At 41.4% G+C, this 25,405-nt stretch overlaps 1 protein-coding gene across 12 annotated transcripts in view; it reads right to left on the reverse strand.

The window, feature by feature from the left end:
• NCOA3 (nuclear receptor coactivator 3) overlaps positions 1–25,405 on the reverse strand; it is a 205,158-nt gene that overhangs the window by 114,791 nt on the left and 64,962 nt on the right. For 11 of the 12 annotated variants that reach the window (XM_049649892.1, XM_049649899.1, XM_049649897.1 and 8 more), the window contains exon 1: positions 23,573–23,740. The exons of the other annotated variant lie outside the window; for it this stretch is intronic. The gene's annotated coding sequence lies outside the window, so the exon portion shown is untranslated. Of the gene's footprint in view, positions 1–23,572; positions 23,741–25,405 lie in introns of those variants that run through there. 12 annotated transcript variants of the gene reach the window in all.

Consider the following 25,405-nt stretch of genomic DNA (forward strand, 5'->3'; position numbering starts at 1 on the left):
ATGATCTCATAATTTGTGAGATGGAGTCCCACATGGGGCTCTGTGCTGCCAGTGAAGAGTCTACTTGAGATTCTCTCTCTCCCTCTCCCTTCTCCCTCTTCCCCCTCCAGGCACATGTGTGCGCTCATGCTCTCTCTCAAAATAAATAAACTTAAAAAAAAAAGTCTCAGGGCATCTGGCTGGCTCAGTCAATAGAGCGTGGAACTCTTCATCTGGAGGTCATGAGTTCAAGCCCCACATAGGGCATGAAGCTTTCTTAAAAAGAAAAAAGAGAAAAAAAAAAAAAGTCTTTGGGGCACCTGGGTGGCTCAGTCAGTTAAGTGTCTTGACTTTAGCTCGGGTCATGATCTCGTGGTTCGTGGGTCCAAGCCCCACATCAGGCTCTGTGCTGACAGCTTAGAGCCTGGAGCCTGCTTTCAATTCTGTATCTCCCTCTCTCTGCTCCTCCCCCACTCATGCTCGCTCCCTCTCTTGCTCTCTCTCTCTCTCCCTCTCTCTCAAAAATAAACATTAAATTTAATAATTTTAAGAATAAAAAATAGGGGTGCCTGGGTGTCTCAGTCGGTTAAGCGGCCGACTTCAGCTCAGGTCATGATCTCGCGGTCCGTGAGTTCGAGCCCCGCGTCGGGCTCTGTGCTGACAGCTCAGAGCCCGGAGCCTGTTTCAGATTCTGTGTCTCCCTCTCTCTGACCCTCCCCCATTCATGCTCTGTCTCTCTCTGTCTCAAATATAAATAAATGTTGAAAAAAATTAAAAAAAAAAAAAAGAATAAAAAATAATAATAAATAAAAATTTTTAAAGTCTTCAAATGGCTGTAAAATTCAAGAAAATAGATAGCATCCTATGGAAATAAAAAGTATTTAATGTTTTTTTTAGACTTAAGATAACTGAGGGAAAGTAAAACAATTCATCCTCAAAAGATGCCAACACATCAAAGTAAGCTAAATTAGGCATTTACTTTAAGGTTGTCTCATACCTTGTTCTCAGGCTTGAGAAGTATACCATTAATCAACATTAACTGAATGCCCACAATGTTACTAGTCCCTGAGCAAATGCATAAGTTCAGCATCATCCTCTAAAAGGATGTTCAGTAATGTGACTCTCAATTTTGGGAGGTTGTGAGTTTAAGCCCTACATGGGGTATAGAGATTATTTAAATAAAACATTTTAAAAATTTTAATAATAAATAGATTTTAACAATAAACAGATGCTCACATTATCTAGTTAGGGAGACTAATACCAGTGAAACAATTTGTTATATATGGCTTGTGGTGGGTACCAAGGGCCAAGCTGGGCAAAAGAGACTGGAAGCTCGGTAAAACAAAAAATAATCATCACAGGTTCAAATGAACAGGAAAAACACATAATAAAAGAGCCAGAAATGAACCTTGGATAGTTTGACAAGAAAAATGAAACCAGAGGTTTCTTGTTGTTCCAGCCAAAAACTTCTGAGTCACCCTCCTTCTCTCTTGCCCCGCCCCACCCCACCTTACTCGACATCCCCCTCCACTGAATCCATCACAAAATTCTGTTGGCTCTACCTTCAAAATACACACAAAATCCAACCACTTCTTATCACCTCCACTGCCACCACATAGGTCTCAACCAACATTATCTCCTTCCTGGATTACAGTAATAGCGTTCTAATGAGTCTCCCTGATTCCTGCCCTCTTAAGGCTCCTTTTCATAAAGCAGCTGGAGGGATCTCTTTAAAGCCTGACTCAGTTTATCTGCTCTCTGCTAAAACCCTCCAGTGGAGAAGGGGTATGTGTGTACATATACAAGCACAAAGAAAAATGAGTGGAAAGACACACAAAATCTTCAATAGTGCAGAACGAAGTTTAGTAGTAATTGCGCTTTGATTTATTTTCTCCTTTGTACTCCTGTTTGCCACATGAACATGAATTATTTTTTAACAAAAAAAATGAAATGCTTTAATTAGAAGGGGAAAAAATGGTCAGAAGATATTTCTGAAACAACGGAAAAAAAAAAAAAAAAACCTGCAGTGGTTCCCTAGCATGCTCAAAGTAAAAGCTGAAAACATTGTAGCCACCACCGTTACCTCACAGATTTCTTCTCTTACTACTTACTGCTCTAGTCACGTGCTCAGGCAGGCTGGTCCCCTTACTGTTCTTCAAACACACTAAAAATGCTCCTACCAAAGGGCCTTTGCACTGGCTGTTCCCTTGGCACAGAACCCTCCCCACTCCCCAATATTCACAAAGCTGATTTCCTGGACACTTTGTTCAAATGCTACTTTCTCAGGAAGGTTACCATGACTACCCACCTAAAGCGTAAATCTCCAACACACATACATACCACTTTCCAGTCTCCTTAGGAGGCTTTTTTTTCCATAGTCCTTCTGGTCGGTAAATCCCTAATATCTAGAGAAGAGCCAGACACATGGCAAGCACTCAGTCAATCTCCGTAAAATAAATTAAAACATGGAGACAGATGAGAGTTAAAAGACCCGGGACAGTGTGAGGATACATGTTTCAGGGGTCAAAGACAAAAGTAAATCCATCTGATAGGAGCAGAGAACACCTGGAGCGAAGAAGCCTTCCACAGGTAAAAAAGAAACTTGGTGAACAGTGATCAACTAGAAGAAGTGAGAGACCTGAAGGACAGACGGTTGACAAAGAAAAAAAAGGCTATGAGTCAGAAGAAAATTTAGGCCAAGAGGAAAGGGATAAAATAGTTGGAGACAAAAAGGGCTAAGAAGAGCAAAGGCATAAAGGGGACGGGAGAAGAGTTACAGGTACAGAAGTCAATAAGAAGAGACTGTACCAGGGAGAAGCAAGAGACCACAGGGAAGGGGTGGAGGTTGTTGTTATGTCACAACGGTGTTGTTCAAACTGAAGACAGTCCTGAAAAAGATATACGTTATATGCCTTTATTTCCAAAATGACTTATGGGTGTTAAAACGCACAAAGATATGTATGTATTATCTGCTGTATCACTTTGAACATTCAAATTCCTCACTGCAAAAATGCATAAGGCTTCAAAAGGTTGGGGGCATCTGAAATCAGAATTTTTTTAATTTCATTCCTTAAAACCACTGGTAGACAACTGCCACAAAAGAGATGAAGCAAGGGAGAAGTGGGTGATCCAACCCTTTTTTTTAAGTTTATTTATTTTGAGAGAGAGAGAGCGCGTGCGAGCAAGAGAGAGGGAGGGAGGGAGGGACAGGTAGAGAGGGAGAAAGAGAATCCCAAGCAGGCTCCGAGCTATCAGCACACAACCCAACACAGGGCTCGATCTCACAAACCGTGAGATCATGACCTGAGCGGAAATCAAGAGTCAGATGGTTAACCGACTGGGCCAGCTAGGCGCCCCGAACCTTTCTGTAATCTACTCCTCATGGTTCTCCTCTGCCAGTTTACAGTTTCCTCACTAGGAAAACAGTATAACAGGGTGCCTTCGAATTTGAAATCGCCAAACTGCAACACAATTATCAGCTCTAATATAAAAATCTACTGACCCTTTGAAACATTAACAGGAATCTGAAATAGAGGTTAAAATATGTCTTGAATCCACACCAAATTAATATTGAGCTTATGCAAATCTTTTAATTGCTTTTTTTTTTATTTCATTTACTTATTTTAAGTAGGCTCCATGCCCAACGTGGGGATTAAACTCATAACCTTGAGATCAAGAATCGCACGCTCTACTGAGTCAGCCAGGCACTCCCGAGCTTCCGCAAATCTTTATTTTAATGTTCTGAGCACTCTTCAGTACAGTAAAAATGCTACCAAATAAATATTTAGACAGCATTGTAACTAAAATAATGACTTTATAGGTCTATATTCTCAGAGGAATAATGAATCTACTGAATTTAAAAAATCAAAATTCATTTTTTTAAAGTTTTTATTTATCTATTTTGAGAGGGGGGTGAAGGGCAGGGAGAGAGGAAAAGAGAGAATCCCAAGCAGGCTCCGCACTGTTGGCACAGAGCACAACTGGGACTGGATCTCATGGATCTGTGAGCTCACGACCTGAGCCGAAATCAAGAGCTGGATGCTCAACTGACTAAGCCACCCAGGCACCCCCAAAATTCATTTAAAACAGGTATTTTGGAATCAAAAGGAATCTAAAGATTTTTAAATAACTCTGCAAGTTCAGTGTTATGACCACAGATGAAACACGCACACAGTACCGCAGATGTGTGAATTTATGCACTCATCACTAAAAGCTGGCCAGGTACCATTTTATCACTGATAGAGGAGCTGCAAATTCCACTCAGAGCACAAGCGCTGTTGCACTGAATCCAGCAGCATAAGCATGCCTGCGTGTTATTATGAAGAATCGTGGAAAATTTCACAGGCTGACATCCAGAACGTCTGCGGTTCTTTTTCATATTTCTTCCTGCAAAGCAGTTATTAGAGCAGTGGCTGTTTTATATTTTTAAGCTGGAAATTTCCACTGTTTTTTTAAACTAGGCTTCTTAAATGTAAATTGCAAAATATTCCAAAATTCTAGCGTGACAGAAAGAATAATTCAGACAGAAAAGAATTAAAATATAGATCTTCAAATTTGGGTGAGGGGACTGGTAAGCAAACTGAGAGGTCATTTTTTTTTTCAAGAAAGGGAAAAGAAAGTGTCCAGGGAGATACTAAGGCAATTTAAAGTTCCAATAATTTAATATAAATAACTAAATGTGATAAATAGCACACTGTAAGCTGGTATTTTTTCATCAGCTTGTAGTAGAGGCATTCAAAAGATAATCTAATCAGTGGAACAGTTAAATGTAAAAACCATAGAAAGAGAAAACAGTATAATACAGCTTGATAAGAACGGAATACACTCTACTAATACAGGTAACACTGGGTCTTTCAATAAGGGTTAAGGAGGGAAGAAGAATGACAAACCCACACAGCTAAGATTCAGTTTTTACACAGGTCTTCAGAACTTCTTCATTAGGATTATACCAGACCAATATTCGGTGTTTTTAATCTTCATCTACAATAATAAATCGGGAAATAGACAAAGCCTTATTGTTTCAGTTTTATTAAAGAGGTAAAATGACACATCAGGCTCCAGGCTATTTAAAATGAAAAATAACTTTTAATAGTTAAATGTTATAGAAAATTTACTATGTTTAAGAACTGATATGTTCTAGGTTAACAGTCTTATTTCCTTCCATTTACATGAGTTAAGAAATGGGGTTATAATACATTTTTGCATAACTATCATTCAAGCGTTAAAGCACCTGTTACTCCTCCAAAATACACATGTGACCAAGAACTTGAGCATTAGTACAAAGACACTGCTGATCACCAATAAAGATCTGTACTAGCAAAGACTGAGAGAAAATACTTGTAAAATGTATCTAATAAAGATGTATATCCAGAATATACATTTAAAAAAAAGAAACCTTTGGGGCATCAGGTTGGCTCAGTCGTTAAGCATCCGACTTCGGCTGAGGTCATGATCTCACAGTTGACAAGTTTGAGTACCACATCAGGTAAGCTTGAGCCCTGCTTCAGGTGAGCTCCAGCCCCACTTCAGGTAAAACACAAGCCCTGCTTCCCTCTCTCTCCCTCTCTCCCTTTTCCCTCTCTCTCTCTCTCTCTCTCTCTGCCCCTCACTCACTTGCATCCCTCACCCCCCCGCCCCTCATAGGATTCTCTCTCTCTCTCTCTCTCTCTCTCTCTCTCTCTCTGCCCCTTGCTCACTTGTGCCCGGTCTCCCCCCCAAAAAAAAAAAAAAAAAAAAAAAAGATAAACCCTTAAAACTGAGTAACAAAAAGAGGGGGAATAGAAAGTGCAGATACACTGACACAAAGCAGATCAGCAGAACTTGAAGTAATACCTTATTTAGCAGTGAAACACTGAATGCTTACCCCTAAGACAAAGATACCTATTCCCCCAAATTGATCAAATTGGTAACAATCAAAATCCCAAGATTGTCCTGGAAGCATTAGTTTTAGTTATTACAGTAAAGCAAGAGGGGAGGGGAGGGGAGGGGAGGGGAGGGGAGGGGGGGGGGGGGGGGGGGAGAGAAGGGGAGATGGGGTGCCTGGGTGGCTCAGTTGAGTTGAGCTTCTGACTCCATTTTGGCTCAGGTCATGCACGGTCTCAGGGTTTGTAAGTTTGAGCCCAGAGTCAGGCCCTATGTTAAGAGCACAGAGCCTGCTTAGGATTCTCTCTCCCTGTCCCTTACACCCTCGTGTACACACTCTCTCTCTCTCTCTCTCTCTCTCTCTCTCACTCTCTCTCTCTCTCTCTCAATATAAATTGATAAACATTAAAAAAAGAGAAGAGGGGTACCTGGTTGGCTCAGTCAGTTAAGCATCCAACTCTTGACCTCGGCTCACTCAGATCATGATCTCACAGTTCGTGAGATAGAGCCCCACGTTGGGATCTGCGCTGACAGCACAGAGCCTGCTTGGGATTCTCTGCCTCCCTCTTGTCTCTACCCCTCCCCACTCACTATCTCTCTCTCTCTGTCTCTAAATAAACAAACATTTAAAAAAATTTTAATTATTCACAAACAACATGATTAACTATGTATACAATCCTAAGCAAACTACATAAAAACTACTAAAATATAAGTCTAGCACGGTTACAAAAAATACAAAATACAAAAGTTAGTCATATTTCTATATGCTAACAAATCACTGGAAAATTGAAATTTTTTAAATACTATATGTACAATCACATTTTAAAATACGGGACTCAGTGATAAATTTGACAAGATCTATATGCTAACTACAAAATACTAAGAGAAATTAAAGACGTAAATAAATGGACAGATCTAGAACATGTTCATGGAACAGAAGACACAACATTTTTAAGAAATCAATTCTTCCCAAATCGATCAACTGATTCAGTGCAATCACAATCAAAACACAACAGAAATTTTGCGGATGATTCTAACAACCATACGGAAATGCAAAGGGCCTAGAATAACCAAAACAAAGGGAAAGGGGAAGACAAAGTTGGAAGATTTATCCTATCTCATTTCAAGACAAGGGTTAAGACAGACAGATAAAATGACCTGCATATATTTGATTGATTTTCAACAAAGGTGCCAAATCAATGCAATAGCAAACGTATAATCTTTTCAACAAATGGTGCTGGGAAAGTTCAATAGCCATATATTGGGGCACCTGGGCAGCTCAGTCAGTTGAGCATCCAACTTTGACTCAGGTCATGATCTCACAGTTCATGGGTTGAACCCCCGCAGCTGACAGCTCAGAACCTAGAGCCCGATTCAGATTCTGTGTCTCCCTCTCTCTCTGCCCCTCCCCTGCTTGTGTTTGGTCTCTCTCTCTCTTAAAAATAAACATTAAAAAATTTTTTTTAAAAAAATGAACCTCAACTCTTATCTCACCATATACAAAAATTAACTCAAATGGTCATAGACCCAAATTCAAGGGCTTAAACCATAAAACTTCTAGGGAGCACCTAGGTGGCTCAGTGGGTTAAGCATCCACATCCAAGTCTTGGTTTTGGTTCAGGCCATGATCTCACAACTTGCAGGTTGGAACCCGAGTCAGGAGCCTGCTTGGGATTCTGTCTCCCTTTCTCTCTGCCTCTACCCCACTCACACTCTCTCTGTCTCTCTTTCAAAAATAAACAAACTATTAGGGGAGCCTGAGTGGCTCAGCTGGGTGAGCTTCCAACTTCAGCTCAGGTCATGATCTCACAGTTCATGGGTTCGAGCCCCACGTTGGACTGTGTGCTGACAGCTCACAGCCTGAAGCCTGCTTCAGATTCTGTCTCTCTGCCCCTCCCCCACTGTGTATTTGTCTCTCAAAAATAAATAAATATTTTAAAAAATAAAATAAACAAATAAACATTTTAAAAAATCTTTAAGGGGTGCCTGAGTAGCTCAGTCGGTTAAGCATCCAACTTCAGCTTAGGTCATGATCTCGTGGTTTGTCGGTTCGAGCCCTGGGCTCTATGCTGACAGCTGAGACCCTGGAGCCTGCTTCAGATTCTGTGTCTTCCTCTCTCTCTCTGCCCTTCCCCCACTCACACTCTGTGTCTCTCATCTCTCTTTCTCTCTCTCTCAAAAACAAACATTTTAAACAAAATTTTTAATCTTTAAAACTTCTAGAAAGCGTATGAAAAAAATCTGAATGACCTTCGGCTGGGCTAGGATTTCTTAAATGCAACAGAGAGGTATCGACTATAAAAGAAAACACACACATTAAAAAAAAAAAATCAGTAAGTTGAATTCCAATAACATTAAAAACTTTTGCCTTTCCAAAAACAGTTACGAAAATGAAACAGCAGACCAGTCTCAAGTTAAACACTTCTAAAACATATATCCAAAAAAGATCTGTATCTAAAGAACTCTTACACCTCCGTATGATAACTCAACTTAAAAATGGGCAAAAAATATGAACAGATACTTCACCTAAATAAGTACATGAAAATATGCTCAACATCATGAGTCATTAAGGAAACTCACATTGAAGCCACAATGAGATACCACTAATATACCCACTAGAATGGCTAACATTAAAAAGACTGACCATATTGGGGTACCTGGCTGGCTCGGTAGGTACAGCAGGAGACTCCTGATCTCGGGGTTGTGACTTGGAGCCCCATGTTGGGTGTAGAGATTACTTAAACATAAAAATAAAAAAATCAGGGGCGCCTGGGTGGTTCAGTTAGTTGAGCGCCCGGCTCTTGATTTTGGCTTGGGTCATGATCCCAGGGTTGTGAGGTCGGGCTCAATGCTGAGCGTGGAGCCTGCCTGGGATTCTCTCTCTCTCCCTTTGCCCCTCTCCCCTGCTCATGTGTGCTCTCTGTCTCTCTAAAATAAATACAACGAGGGGCGCCTGGGTGGCTCAGTCGGTTAAGCGTCCGACTTCAGCTCAGGTCATGATCTCAGTTCGTGAGTTCGAGCCCCGCGTCGGGCTCTGGGCTGATGGCTCAGAGCCTGGAGCCTGCTTCACATTCTGTGTCTCCCTCTCTCTCTGCCCCTTCCCTGCTCATGCTGTGTCTCTCTGTGTCTCAAAAATAAATAAACATTAAAAAAAATTTTTTTTTAATAAAATAAATACAACGAAAAAAATTTTAATAAATAAAATTTAAAAATTTTTTAAAGCTTAAAAAATAAAAAGACTGACCATACCAAGTGTCGATGAGACTGTAGAATAACCAAAACTATCATACACTGCTAGAAGAAATGTAAGATGGTACAACTGCTTTGAGAAACAAGTGGCAGTTTCTTAAAATTCTGAAGCATTGGGATGCATGGGTGGCTCAGTCAGTTAAGTGTCCGACTTCAGTTCAGGTCATGAGCTCATGGTTCGTGAGTTTGAGCCCCAAATCAGGCTCTCTGATGTTAGCACAGAGCCTGCTTCAGATCCTATCACCCCTCTCTCTTTGACTCTGTCAAAAATAAATTTTACAAAAACATTTTTTAAAAAAGTTTAAAGGTTAAAAATACACTTAGTATATAACTCAGCCATTCCATTCCTACATATTTACAAGAGAAATAAAAGCCTATGTATGTCCTCACAAATCCTTGCAAACAAAATGTCATAGAAGCTCTATTTTTAATAACCAAAAACTGAACATAACCCAAATGTTCATCAACAGATGAATAAATAAATAAACTGAGATACACCTAATGCAAGGCAATAGTACTAAGCAATAAAAAACAGAACGACTGATAATATGAGGGCTAGCTGGCTGACTCAGTCGGTAGACCACAAAACTCTTGATCTCAGGGCTCTAAATTTGAGCCCCACGTTGGGTGTAGAGACCACTTAAAAATAAAACCTTTAAAAAATATACTGATATATGTAACAACATGCACGAATCTCAAAATAACTATACAGTACTAAGTGAAAGAAACCAGTTCCCCTTGAAAAAAAGTACATGGTACTTTTGACTTTCCACTCAGATGCGGCAAAGGTGCAACTGTTTTCTGTCATCCCAAACCCAGGTTCATCAGCCACCTCCATCATGTCGCCTAAGTTCAACCCTAATGAGATCAAATTCATATACCTGAGGTGTACCAGTGAGGAAGTCAGTGCCTCGTCTGAACGGAGATCAAGATCAGTCCTCTGGACCCATCTCCCAAAAAAGGTTGGTAATGACCCCACAAAAACAAATGGTGACTGGAAAGGTATGAGGATTAGATGAAACTGACCATTCAGGCCCAGAATGAAATGGTACCTTCCGCCTCTTCCCTGACTACCAAACCCCTCAAGGGATTGCCAAGAGACAGAAAAAAGTAGAAAAACAGTGAGTGGCCTATTCCCTGTTAAGCACAGCAGGAATCACTTTTGATGAGACTATCAACACTGCCTAACAGATGAGGCACAGATCTTTAGCCACAGAGACTCCCTAGAACCATTAAAGAGATCCTGGGGACTAACCCAGTCTATGGGCTGCAATGTTAATGGCCACCACCCTCATGGCATCATAGATGACATCAATAGTGGAGCAGTGGAATGCCCAGCTAGTTAAGAACTACAAAGGAAGGGGCGTCCAGGTGGCTCAGTCAGTTGGGCGTCTGACTCTTGATTTCGGCTCAGGTCACAATCTCATAGTTCCTGGGATGGAGCCCCGAGTGCCGTCAGCACAGAGCCTGCTTGGAATTCTCTCCTTCCGTCCCTCTCTGCACCCCACCCACTTACAGGCACACACTCTTTCTCTCTCTCTCAAAATAAATAAATAAACTTAAAAAAAAAAAAAACTACAAAGGGAAATATTTCAGTAAAGGATCATCTGACAACGAAAGGGGGAAAAAAGTACACAGCAAAGAATTCCATTTATATAAATTCCCAAAAAGGTAAACTAATCTTCAGTGACTTAAGGCTGATCAGCAATCACCTGAAGATGGGAAGGGATAGATTATAAAGAGATACAAGGAGGGGCGCCTGGGTGGCGCAGTCGGTTAAGCGTCCGACTTCAGCCAGGTCACGATCTCGCGGTCTGTGAGTTCGAGCCCCGCGTCGGGCTCTGGGCTGACGGCTCGGAGCCTGGAGCCTGTTTCCGATTCTGTGTCTCCCTCTCTCTCTGCCCCTCCCCCGTTCATGCTCTGTCTCTCTCTGTCCCAAAAATAAATTAAAAAAAAAAAAAAAAAAAAAAAAAAACGTTGAAAGAGATACAAGGATATGTCTACTAGAGCTAACAGATATTTCCATTACTGTAACTGTGGTGACAGATTCACAGGTAAACCTCTAGGTCAAAATTCAAATTATACGCTTTAAACATATGTAATTAACTGAATGTCAATTATACCTCAATAAAGGTAAAAAAAAGAAAAAAGTAACCTATAGTGACAGAAGGCCAAACAATGGTTCACTGAATACTCCAAAACCTAGAAAAGGACTAAATACAAATGGGCAAGATACTACTTTCTGGGGTGATGGAAATGTTCTGTACCTTGATTGTGGTTGGTAGTAACACAACAGTTTACATGTGTCAAAACAAACAACACGCTTAAAATGGTTCAATTTTAGTGTAAGTAAATTATACCTCAAAATAGATTTCTACAAATTAAAAAAAAAAAAAAAAAAAATACCCAGAAGCGCCTGGGTAGCTCAGTCGGTTAAATGTCAGATTTAGGCTCAGGTCATGAATTCATAATCTGTGAATTCGAGCCCCATGTCAGGCTCTGTGCTGACAGCTCAGAGCCTGGAGCCTGCTTCGGATTCTGTGTGTGTGTGTGTGTGTGTGTGTGTGTGTGTGTGTGTGTGTCTCTCTCTCTCTCTGCTCCTCCCCTGCTCCCACTCACACTCTGTCTCTCTCTCTCTCTGTCTCTTTCTCAACAATAAACACTAAAAAATTTTAACAAAAAAACAGAGTACCTGAGTGGCTCAGTCAGTTAAGCGTCTGACTTTGGCTCAGGTCACAATCTCACAGTTCATGAGTTTGAGCCCCGTGTCAGGCTCTGTGCTGACAGCTCAGAGCCTAGAGTCTGCTTTGCATTCTGGGTCTCCCTTTCTCTCTGCCCCTCCCCCTTCCCCTCTCTCTCTCTCTCTCTCTCTCTCTCTCTCTCTCTCAAAAACAAACACTAAAAAATTTTAACAAAACAAAACAGAGTACCTGGGTGGCTCAGTCAGTTAAGCGTCTGACTTCGGCTCAGGTCACGGCTCAGGTCACGAACTCACAGTTCACAAGTTTGAGCCCCGCGTCAGGCTCTGTGCTGACAGCTCAGAGCCTAGAGCCTGCTTCGCATTCTGGGTCTCCCTCTCTCTCTGCTTCTCCCCTGCTCACACTCTCTGTCTCTTTCTCTCTCTCTCTCAAAAATAAATAAACATTAAAAAAAATTTTTTTTAATTTATAAAAAATTGTAACACACACCCACAAATGTTAAATAGGTACATTACATTTCAAACATCTTTAAACACATTAAACAGAATATATAGTTACAACATATTGTAGTTTACCACCTCATTAAACTATGCTAACAGTTTGATATCCTGACATTTTTCTATTTTACATTTTTTTAATTTTCACATTTGATTTTTGTTGTAAAAGAAAAGGAGAGCAGAAAAGCATTAAAGGAAACACACGAGATAGGGAAAACAAGCACTTCCATACAGCACTTGCTACAACCTCTACAACAGGAAGCCACTTGCAATACCTGTAAAACTTAAAGTCATACCCTCTAATACTCTAGCATTCTACTGCCAGAAATTTTTATATGCTTTACAACAAAACATGGGACAAAGAAATACGTATGAGGATATTCACTTACAGCTGTTTGTAATAATATAAAACTGGATAAATTATGATATATCCACTACACAGAGGAATGCTGTGTAACCATTAGAAAGAACTTAGTAGTTATAAATACAGACCTGAAACCTCTCCCCAAGATCATTTAAAAAATATACACAATCCAGAAGAGGGCTCCTGAGTGCCAATTACAGAAGTGTGTTTGTTTTATGAAAATTTATAGGCCTGTACTTATGCATTTTCCTGAATGTATGCTACACTTTATTATACTTTACCCAAAAATGTAGGAGAAATTCACTAAACTTAAAAGCTTTTAAGCATATGCATTTATGTATGTATCTAGAGTTAACAATGACTCTACAGTTAACAAGAACTCTGAGCAGGGGATAGGGAGGTGGCTGGGAAACGCCTGAGGAAGGATGCCTTACTTCACACTGTATACATACCCTCTGGTCCCTTTTGAATTTGTCCCATGTGCACCTGTTACATATATCAAAAAATATTTTTGAACTGACACCATTTACAACTATATCTCTGTATGAGTTGGGATTTTCATAATACAGAAATAAACTAGAAGCAGAGATGGATTTGGATCCATAATAGTTGTTAAGAACCCAATTTCAAATTTTATATTCATCACAGCAATTTCATTTTCACTGCCTTTACAACCAGCAAACAGTTTAAATTTCAACTTAGAAAATAAGTTTTAATAAAATCGCCTTTTCTATTTCGAATAGGGTTTTGTATAAGACTTCAGTGGAAGGGAAAAAAAGAGCTCTGCAGTACAAAAGACAGTTAAATGAGATAATGGACATTAAACACCCAAAACTGTCCAGGCATATTAGCTTGGATAAATGCTAGCTTTTAGCTTTTATACCTAAGAATATGAATCAGAACACAGGAGAGATAATTTTTAGTAGGGTAAGACCAGGGAAGGCAGAACAAGAGAAACTTAATAGCAGCTAAAGTATAAGACACACAGAAATAAGATGATGCTGGAAATGTAGATTAGAATCAGATTATGAAAGGCTTTGGGAACTCCATGGGAAGGAGTTTAGTTTCATAATCTTAGACAATGAACAATAGATTTCATGCCTTCAAGCAGTCAAGCAACTTGGGATGGGATAAGTTTTTAAAAGATAAATAAGAGGGGAAACCTGGCTGGCTCAGTTGGTTGAGCATGCGACTCGATCTCAGGCTGGTGAGTTCAAGCCCCATGTTGTATGCGGAGCCTACTTTTAATTAAATACATACATACATACATACATACATACATACATAATACACACACAGATAGATAGATAGATAAATACCAAAAAGAAAGATAAATAAGAAGTGCACCTGGCTGACTCAGTCAGTGCAGCATGTGACTCTAGATCTCAGGGTCATGAGTTAGAACCCCACACTGGGAGTAGAGATTACTTTAAAAAAAAAAAAGATAGGGGTGTCTCAGTTCCTGGGTTTGAGCCCCACATCAGGCTCTGTGCTGACAGCTCAGAGCCTGGGGCCTGCTTCAGATTCTGTATCTTTCTCTCTCTGCCCCTCCCCTGCTCACACTGTTTCTCTCTCTCTCTCTCTCTCTCTCTCTCTCTCTCTGTCTCAAAAATAAATAAATAAATACACACATACACACACACACACACACACACAATGGAGAGACATCCATAACTATCTGCACAGAATATCGTCTAATAGCAGTTGCCTTTGGGAAGGAGAGTAGCTACAAAAACCAAAGACCTGGGGGACCATGATCCTTACTTTTTGAAGATATGTGTGTATACACACACACACACCCCTTTTTGTAATGTTTAAACTCTACCATGTTTATGCCTTTTTAGTTTAAAATAATGTGTATATATATATATATATATATATACACACAATTTTTTTATTGTACTAAGCACTACATATTAAAAGATGTGGGAAAGAGAGATCAGAAACAGCAATTAATTCCGTTTAGATCTACTCCATCTCCTCCAAGAAGTTTTCCCTAACAATTCTAGTTGAAAATGACCTTTTCTTCCTCTGAACTTCTGAGCTACTTATTTATGTTGTTGCAACTATGTTTTTTCAGTTATACTTATTTTTCAACTAGATTATAAGCTCCTAGATCACAAAGGGATTTTAATGCCTACAATGCTTAGCATAATTCTTTGCAGAACCGTGGTACTGAATAAAAACATTTGAACAACTCACAGAAGGACGGTCCAGTCTTAGGACATCTGGGAAGTATGAATCCTAAGGCCCGGACAGGATTAATCTGGGACAACTCTGTAAGGAAGACATAGGTCCTTAGGACTAAGACTCTAATTTTATCTCAATTTCCAGATAGAAAAGCTGACCTGGGGGCGCCTGGGTGGCTCAGTCGGTTAAGCGGCCGACTTCAGCTCAGGTCACGATCTCACGATCTGGGAGTTCGAGCCCCGCGTCGGGCTCTGGGCTGATGGCTCAGAGCCTGGAGCCTGCTTCCGATTCTGTGTCTCCCTCTCTCTCTGCCCCTCCCCTGTTCATGCTCTGTCTCCCTCTGTCTCAAAAATAAATAAACGTTAAAAAAAAAAAAAAAGAAAAGAAAAGAAAAGCTGACCTGAGAGTTAGAACTTTAGAAACTTTCATATCCAAATGCCAAGCATTGGGGGAGGGGACACCTAAAATGAATATAATCGAAAAAATAATGGATGACTTTAGAAGCTTAAAAAAAAAAAAATGGTGCCCACTTCAAAAATAAACCATCTGATTGAATCTGCCCTACCAATCAATAAATGCAGACTCCTTTGCATGTGAAGAGATAATTAAGATTCATATCAGAAAATAAGAACTGTATTTTCAGTTGTGGTGGTCTGGGAAATTTACTTAAATGAGACAGGATCTGAACTAGACTTTAATGACTAGGTTAGATAGCAAGGGAGAAGAGTCAGAAAGCAGCAGCGTGACTCAAGAGGCAACAAAAATGGGAAAGATTGATTTTAAAAAGACGATGATTAAAAACTGAATATTAGGTTAAGGAATTTCGATTGTACTTTGCAAATTTTTAAGCAAAAAATGTAATCAAAATGATGTTTAAGAAGTACAGAGAGGACTTAGGGAAAGAATGGGGACTACTTTGAAAACTATTACAAATATCTAGAAATAAAGGGCCTGAACTAGAGTTTTAGAAATTGTAATGAAAATATATTTAAGAGAAATGTATCAATAGGATTCTGCAAAAACAAAACCAGTTTACTCAAATCCACTAACACTTGAGTATTTAAATGACCAAGTCTTAAAATGCCTTACCTCTGAGCTCTTGCTAATGATTTCTCACCAACAGAAACTGTTGTCTCCATATTAAAATCTCACTCATTCTTCAAAGTCTTGCATTCTCATCACCTGGTCAGAAGTAGTCCTTTCCTCCTCTGAACTTCTTCTTGATCTTTATAAGCAAAATAAATTGCCTCATACTGAAGTGATGTGAATACCTGATTGATTGTGTGCACTTGGAGGTCAAAACCTTATTAACTCTCACAGCGCCTTCAACACTACAAGCTTAATAAACACTGGTTAAGTATGTGTGTATGGGGGAGTGGGCAACCGCCAAACAGTAGCAAATTAAGGATGATTAAAGCTCGGGGCCTCATAGCTAACAGAATGCTGAATGCTGGTATGAAAAGTCAGTTTAAAAAGTAACATGGGGGAGGCGTGCCTGGGTGGCTCAGTCAGTTAAGCATCTCTTGATTTTGGCTCAGGGCTCAGGTCATGATCTCCCCCTCCCCCCACCCCAATCTCTGAGGATTCTCTCTTCCTCTCTCTGCCCCTCCCCCACTCGTGCACGCACTCACACTCTCCCTCAAAATTAATAAAACTTAAAAAAAGAATTAACATGTGGGAGGTATTTCATACTTTAAACAAAGAAACAGAAAAGTGGAGTTTATCGGACAAGTTCACAATTCCAGGTTCACCTAACTTGGTTTCCCTACACCTAAGGCTTCTACCATATTCTAGAACTGTATTTTCAGTTGTGGTGGTCTGGGAAATTTACTTAAATGAGACTAGATGTGGCTGTGCGCTTTGAAAGTAGCTTCCTGAACTCACTGTACTGATGCCTGGTGAGATTATTCTTAAATCTTAATACAGTGATAGTCCCATCTTAGTATATGAAGAATACACAACTGGCACTCCAATGGATGCAACGTATGTGTGGAGTTATTTTTCTCACTGGCGAAGTTAGATTTTCCTGGATGCAGCCAAGGACTTGCTCTGACAGCAATGGGGCCAACTGTGTTCACTGGGATGAAAGTCTTATAAAAACACAACCACCACCAGACAGGTAAAAGAGGAAAAGAGATGAGCTTGGATGGAGCAGAGGGTGTTTAGACTAAAGACACAATCTGGTGAAAAGAATACTGGGTAATCCTTAAGACATTTTCAAATAAAGTTGCCAAATTTCAATCTGGAAACAAAATCAAGCTGATATAGCTACTCTACAGAGTGACTTAAATTCAATAATCCATTCCACTGATGACAGCTTTACTGAGAGTAAAGAAAAATATGACTTCGTTTTCTTACAAGAGAAGGAGGGGGTTGAAAATTCTCTCCCCCTCCCCCTCCCCCTTCCCCAGACACATATGTGCAAGCGCGCACTTTGCAGCTTGTAGCACCCACTATGAAGTCAGGAGCTCAAAAATCATCCCATCGCCCAACTCATGAGTCAGCACTGAAAGGTTACCATTATCTGATACAAAGAGCTTAACCCATTTAATGTTTGACCAACAAAATTTAAATATAAGACCATTCTACATATCTATACAATGCTTTAAGTTTATAGAATTCTCCAATATAATGAACTTTGGAGATCACATATTCCACCCCCTTTGTTTTATAAATTTTAAGGAATGTCTTGAGATCGATTTGCATGAAGCTTACAATACTAGCTTGCAAACTGTTCTCAACTCTTCTTCACAAGTATCATTTTCAAAGTAACAGGCCAACAAATGATACTGATTAGGTAACAAAAGGGGGGACTATCCGAAAGTTTTCGTGTGTAGATTTTTTTCAGGTTTATTTATTTTTTAGTCATCTCCACACCCAACGTGGGCCTCGAACTCATGAACAGGAGATCAAGCATGCTCTTCCCACTGAATCAGCCAGATTCCCCGAGATTTTTTTTTTTTATTCAAGTTGTTTTAAAACTGAGTGTATGATCATGCTGCTCTTTCCACCAGTAACAACTAACTCTCATGTATAAAAATGTCAGTTTAGGCCATTTAGATTATGATAAACAAACATTTCCTCTCAAAGTAAAAATAATTTGGTTTTAGATTTCACTTAAACAGAAAAGCAGAGAGTATTTACTCTAAAAGTCTCCCCCACCCCCCTCTTTTTGTTGTTGTTAAAACTCTTTCTTCCCCTCCCCACGCTTTCTCCTCTTTTGTGCTCAAGTTCTCAAATGCGTCAGCTGGAGGCACAATACCACAATACAACTGCAGGCTTCCTGCCTACTGGCCAGTCATTATTCTTGACTCGAGAACTTTCAAAACACTGCTTGGGTTGCTTTGAAATTCCCTCTTTCAGATTTTCCCTCCTTCGTGGAACATCTATTTAAAAGAATGACTTCAAAAATGTCTTGCTGCACCCAATCAACACTCTCTAAGCAAACTAAAAACGCTAGCCTTAGATATGAAGGTGGGATATAAACACCTGAAGTTTCTCAAACACCAATCTGAAAATACAAGACAGGAAAAAAAAAAAAAGTGTATTTCTGGCCAAGCATAATACTAATTTTTCTCATACGTATACTAATCCTGTTTCTGAAAAATTCCACATTTATAACTACAATACTACCATCACTTTTTTTTTTTAAACCATATAGATCTCTGTCACCAACTACACTGGGATCAGTGGAAAAGGGCTACCTTAATTATTACCAAAAAGTAAAGTTCACAAGAGTGAAGTATATTCATTTATTTTAAAAAGTTATCAAGGGAAGAAAAAATTACCAGCAGCAGTCACCTGGAAACATGGGGAATTTCCCATTTCCTCTGACCACACTTTAATGGTGGCAGCAGTACCTATAAATGTATTTGGTTGTTGAAATAAACCAATGGAGCTACTCTAGACACAGACCTAGATGTGGGAGCATGGGGGGGGGCGGGGGGGGGATAAAGTATATGCCCCGTTCAACATGAGTTATTTCCTTTTTAAAGGCAAAAGCATTAAAATTAAACCTTGGACACATTGGTTCATGAGTAACAACTTCTCAAATTGTTACAATACATAAAAATTTTTCTAACACATCTAACAAAAACAAAAAGACTAATTTATTTCAAACAATATTCAAAAAAGTTCAATCCCAGTACAACAAAATAATTTAGCTAGTCCCCTGGAGTTTGTTATAATGGGATTTAACCTGTGCACTCAACATTCAATTAACCATGAGGCTTATCCTAATTGAGGATTATGCTGAGTTCTGCAGTCTTTTCCCATCTATCCATCTACTACTCCCACTCAGCTGCTATAGCTACCAAAAGCAAAGCCCCAGGGAGCAGTAGATTATCCATTACTATGTGGTACCCATGCCAATATTCCCTTTTCATCCTTACATGGATGATAAAGAGTTAAATTTAGTAATCTAATCAGCCTAGTTTCCAAAAACTGAAACTTCAGAACCCTCACTCTTAACCTCCAATCAAAGAAATTAAACATTTCAGAAGAATACCTTCATAGGTGGACAGCATACAAAAAAAAATTTTTTTACACTCAAAAAAAAAAAAAAAAGTCACTCTTTCCCCGAACATATCGGTAAAAAATATCAATGGAAAAGAAAAAATAGGACACAGACGTTCATAATGAAAGATAGGAAAGGGGCGCCTGGGTGGCGCAGTCGGTTAAGCGTCCGACTTCAGCCAGGTCACGATCTCGCGGTCCGTGAGTTCGAGCCCCGCGTCAGGCTCTGGGCTGGTGGCTCGGAGCCTGGAGCCTGTTTCCGATTCTGTGTCTCCCTCTCTCTCTGCCCCTCCCCCGTTCATGCTCTGTCTCTCTCTGTCCCAAAAATAAATAAAAAAAATAAAAAAAAAAAAGAAAGATAGGAAAAAATACTAACAGAAAAGACTAGTACATTTGCTCTTAAAATATTCTTTGAAATAGGTAAAGCCCATTTGCCAGATAGGTCAGACTTCTTTCCTTTGCCTCTAGGCCACAAAATTTATTACAGTTAAATAAACCTTTATTACTGCCCCCCCTGTAAATTGACCTAGGCCAGCAGAACCTACCAAACTGAGTTAATGCTGACAAAGTTGGGAACTGGCAGTATGTAGTCTAAGAAGATTATCCAGTTTGTGGATAAATCAGCCTCCTAGACAGTGCAGGTCTTCCTTTCAACTCCTGCTGTGTATCTTCTGGCCATTTTCCTGTTCATTTAACTCCCCACCAGAAGGTAGGAAAGGGAACGGCGATTAAATTCAAGTCAATTCCGTCATTTGTTAGGAGTGGAAATAAGGTTAGACTCTGGATAAACTGCACCCTTTAACCCAAAATAATCTCCCAGAAACTCTATCAGAAAACCAATGGGCTAAATGAATTTACGCAGCAAACACTAACAAAAAGAAGGAATAAGCCTCATTACAATACAGCCCCTCCTCCACTTTTACTGAGAAATGTTCATTTTGTGATCCCCTCCCCCACCCCCAAAAAGCACTCAATAAAATGGAAGAAAATGCCTACATTTTACTGCAGCATTCAATCTCCATACTATCCCTGTGGATCTAAACTAACATGCAGTTACCTATTTCTTTAATCTGTTGAGCTATGAGAAAGAAGAAAAGTTAAGATACATTTCCAATACTAATTTTCTGCTCCCAGAGCTTTAAACCCTCGATAATGAAAAAACAAAAACTGAATATTTTACACTACAGGGTATTTAATAAGTTCAAACCAAACTGGGACAGGTACTCTCTGGTTTAACCTATGAGAAACTCCATGAGAAACTCTTCAACATGATCAACAACTCCTTCTAGTCCTAGGTAACATTAAAGTAACAACTGCATTAAATTGTGGTCGCTTTCCATTGTAGACAAACAGCCACTGGAGGCTATACTCATTCTAAACTTACAAAAATTCAGGCCAGGGCTTGAAATTATAGATTCTAAAAAACTGAAAAAGAAACCCTAAAGCCATTTATTTTAACACCAATTTGGGTTTATATCTTACCTTATTGTCTGAATTATTTTTAAATTATTTGTTTAAAGACTTCTCAAAAAACATACTCCTCTTTAAAAGATTCTAGAATCAGTTAATACACAAAAGAATTAAAAAAAAAAAAAAACCCTCATCTTTAATATGTCCCTGAAGTTTATTTCAAAACACCAGTCAAGAAGGCTTTAGTAAGTAACCATTTCAAAAACTATTCATTTAGCATCTCCCAGAAAAAGGATCCAGGGTCCTGCAGTACACTCCTTACTGAATGAATTCTAATTTGTTTGTCTAGGGAGTGAGGGGCAATTTAGAGAAATAATTCTTATACAGGGATTAAGAATATATCCCTGATATGAAAAATAACTTTTATGGGGGGAGGGGGGAGGGGATGCACAGTTTACTCAATGTCAAAATATAGTGAAATTATTTAATGCAATCCCTAACCATCTAAACTCTAGTATTACTGAATTTCTTTAATGAACTGTAGTGTTGGTAAATTTAAAACCAGCATTCTAGAACTTACAAAACTAGAAATCCTGTTAATTATGCTGGGGTTGTGTCTGCATTCTCGAAGTCTCTGTAGGTAAGGAATATTTTATGGTAGAAATATTTCCTGCAACCGCTCTAGAAACATCATAGCAACCCACTTATTCTACAGTCATGTTCAAAATGTAGTTCTATAAACTAGAAGCTGGCATATGCCTCTTTTTTAATGCTGATTGGACAATTAAGTCACTTCTATCAATATATAAAATACCACTGTAATTTAGGATCACAGGCAACCTAGATTACTGCTCATTTAAATGCAGAACCTGAAGCAACCTCCAGTGACAGGAGCTATAGTGTTCAATATCATTTTACATGTTACAAACAGAGGCTTCATCTTACATACAAACAATGCACCCTGGCAGCCGTTCCTCATCCTCAAGCCCCACAGATTGTTACTTCTTTAAGGGTGTCAGTGCATAAGGCAACATCAGCAGTAAGTTCAGAAGCTTTTTCTAACAGCTATCAACATTTGTTCAAGACAGTGAAAAGAAAACAATATTCCCGCCACATTTTCCCTTTCTTCTGTTCATCTTATTTTCCTGCCTTGGGTACCCAGCAAGGGTTATGTTTCAAATAAAAATCTTAAAATAATTATTCCAAAGAGGATGGATACTCCAGAAACCGGCAACAGCCACTGCCTCCGAGGAGCCGGAACTGGAGGGTTCACAGGAGACACTCATTTTTCAACGCTTGTGGACCTTTTTCCAGTTGGGTATCGTATCTGGTATAACCTATTCTAAACAGGGCAGTAATTCAAATGTTTCTCAAGAACAAATATTTCACGAACTTCCAGATCTCCATTTCACGTTTCAGCGTATGCGGCATTCACAAGACCCACGTTTGGGGTTTGGTTTTTTGTCTTTTCCATCATCCTCTCTACAACCTGCTGCAACAAATACTGAAGCTTTCTTGCAGCCAGGGACCAGTTAGGTGGGTCCGAGGCCGGGCATTTAAATCCGGAGATCCAGCAATCTCCCTCAACACCGCTACCACTCGCTCATCTCATTCAACTCCATTTAAAAAACCACTGCAGCAAGACAGCTGGTACTCGCCTTCCGGTTTCTTTACGGTACAGGCTTAATAACAAAAACAGGTTGGCTTTGAAGCGCTGCTCAAAAACTGCAAAAAAGGAAGTCTTCGCCTTCGAGACGGGGCGGGGGGCGGGGGGCTGGGCGGGGAGGGGGGGTGAGTTTCGACTTCGGGACAATTTCATGCCTTTCGTGTCATTCCATTTTGGAATCCCAAACTCCTCCTGTTTTGTGAGATTTCGAGACGATGCTTTCTCGCTCTCACCACTGCTCTTTTGGTTAACTTTTCCACCCCGAGTGCCCTCAAACTGGGGGCAACTAAGCCTCCCAACGACTCATGGATCATCTTTTTTTTTTTTTTTTTTTTTTAAAGCATGTGCAAGACAATTTAAATCATTACAAACTCCGTCAACGTACGTAAGATTCGAGATGGGGGGGGGGGGGGGGGGGAGAAAAAACAGTCCTGACGAAGACAGCCAAACCCCAAATTTGATCTACCAACTTCCCACTTGCCATTTCCCAACCTTCACACCGGAGGTAGCAAAATGCCTTTTTAGCGAGAAAACTGCGGAGAACCTCCCCGTGCCCAAAATGAAATTCCGCAGATCATTCGAGTTCAAATATTAAAAATGCCCCGGTGCGGGAGGAAACACAGCAACAAAACGCAACCCGATTCTGGGTGCGACCTGGAGGCTGGGGTGGGGGTCGTGGGGTCTGCGCCGCTGCCCCCGCCCCCTAATTCCTCCGAATAACTGCGAAGGAGCCGAGGCAGCGGGAGGCGGACGCGGGGAGCTTCCTAAAGCAGCCCCAAGGGCTGGGGAAAGACAAAACTTCAGGGACAGGAGGGGAAAAGTGGGCCCCCGCGGTCCCCCCCCACCCCGAAACTCCTCGGGGTGACCCCTCCGCGCGGGGACCCCCTCCGACTCCCAAGCCGGCTGCCGCCCCACCTCAACTCCCCTCCTCCGGCCGCGGGGCCGCCCCGGGCTGCGGGGAAGCGGCGCGGCCCCGACACCCCAAAACTATCTCAGCGCGCCCCCCGCTCGGCGCGCCCCTCAGCGCCTCCGCGGAGCCGCAAAGCCGTCGGCTCGCGGCAACCCGGGGACTCGCCCTCTTCACCCCCGCCTCGCACTCCACCCCCTCGCCCGCCGCCGCTCCTCCTTTATCTCCACTCACCGCCCGCCGCCATTTTCCTCGCAGCTCAGCTTTAAATCGGAAACTCGCCGCTCAGCCCGCAGCCGCCGCCACCGCCGCCGCCACCGACTCAGCCGCCGCGGCCGCCGCCGTCGCTGTGTGGAGGCTGAGGCGGCAGCGGCTGGAGCCGCGGCGCGGGGGCCTCCGGGATATGTAGTCCCGAGGCCACGCCCAGCACTACCGGTCCCAGGGGGCCTTGCGCGGCCTGGGCGCTGGGTGCCCCCGCCCGGCCGCGCTCGCGCGGCGCGAGGGCGTGGCGGGCAGGACCCCCAGGCCGGCGTCCCTGGCTCGCCGCCTGGGAGCCGCGGCGGGTTCCGGAGCGTTGGAGCGCAGCCTCAGCCCTGCCCTCAATCTTGTCACACTTGCCTTCGTCCAGTAGTATCTAACCTTTACCTAGCGTTCATTGTATGCCAAGTACTGATCCTCGCAACAAGCATCCCTTCGAGACCACTGTTATCCTCATTGTTCGGAGGAGCAAACTGAGGCACACGGTCAGAAGCCACCGGGCTCTTCATTAGATGCTAAAGTCACCGGGCGAAAGGTTGCTGGGTGATAGTATATTCACTATATATTCAGCCCCCAAGTATCCCACGGAATAGCTTGCTTTGCAGCGGACACCATCTCAACCGAGAGATCTAATCACCAAACACTATCACTTAGCTTCACCAGTAATGGATCAAACTGACATGACTTGTCTCCTGATATGATGCAATGGGGATGGCACAACGCCACCTCTGTAGTAGTATCCTTGCCAAAAAAAAAACAGCCGACCTGAACCTAACTATGAAGAAACAACCAGGCAAATCCAGAATGTGGGACATGCTACGAAACACCTTGCCTGGGCTCTTAAAAAAGCACGGAAGAGGTGAAAACCAAATGGCAGTAGGTGAGCCTTGATTGGATCAAGATTTTTTTTTCTTTCATGCAAAACGGACGGCAGGAAGGGGGGGTGTAATATAGACTCTATATTAGATAATACTGTTGAATCAGTGTTAAATGTCTCGAGTGTGAGTAGAATAAAAAAACCACTTTATGCTCTGCTCCCATCCTTTCCCACCTGGACTACTGCAGCAGCTTTCTCGCTGTTCTCCCGGCTTCCATTCCAGCCTACTCTCAACGTAGCAGCCAGAGAGGTCCTGATAAAAACCAAGTCATTTTATGTCTGTCTTCCAAAACCTTTACAGTAACCTGAAGAGCCCACACAACCTGTCTATCCCCTTTCAGTCACCATCACCCGCTTCTTGTCCAGCCCACTGCTGTATTCCAGGCCCACCTGGACTCCTTGGGGTCCCTCCAACATAGCTACCACACCTTGACCTCAGAGGCCCTGCCTCTGCTATTTCTGCCTGGTTCGCTCCCCGCCCCACCCCTACCCCCACCACCACCGGAAAGTTTAAACAACACCCTCCCTCATCTTCCTCCCCACCCCTCATTGTCCAAATGTCACTTCTTCAGTGAGGCTTTCCCTGATTGCTCTATTTTAAATTCCCGCCCACTGTGGTCTCAGTTTTCTCTATCAGGCTTCCCTGCTTCATTTCTTTTCATAGCATTTTTTATCATTGGAAACAACATATTTTTGTTTACTTGCGGTACTTATTATCTCTTTTCCTCACTAGGATGAAAACTCCATGAAGGTAGAGCTTTTGTCTCTTTCATTCTCTGACGTAGTATTCTCAGGACCCACTACGTAGTTTAGCGAGAGTACTCACTCAGACGGTATATGCTACTTGTATTCAATCCCTCATCAAACAACAGATAATAAACACTGTGATTGGATGTTGAGGATCCCGAAATGAATGCTAAGACCCTGCATGA

This window comes from Panthera uncia, assembly GCF_023721935.1.
Source record: "Panthera uncia isolate 11264 chromosome A3 unlocalized genomic scaffold, Puncia_PCG_1.0 HiC_scaffold_11, whole genome shotgun sequence".
Classification (NCBI taxonomy): domain Eukaryota; kingdom Metazoa; phylum Chordata; class Mammalia; order Carnivora; family Felidae; genus Panthera; species Panthera uncia.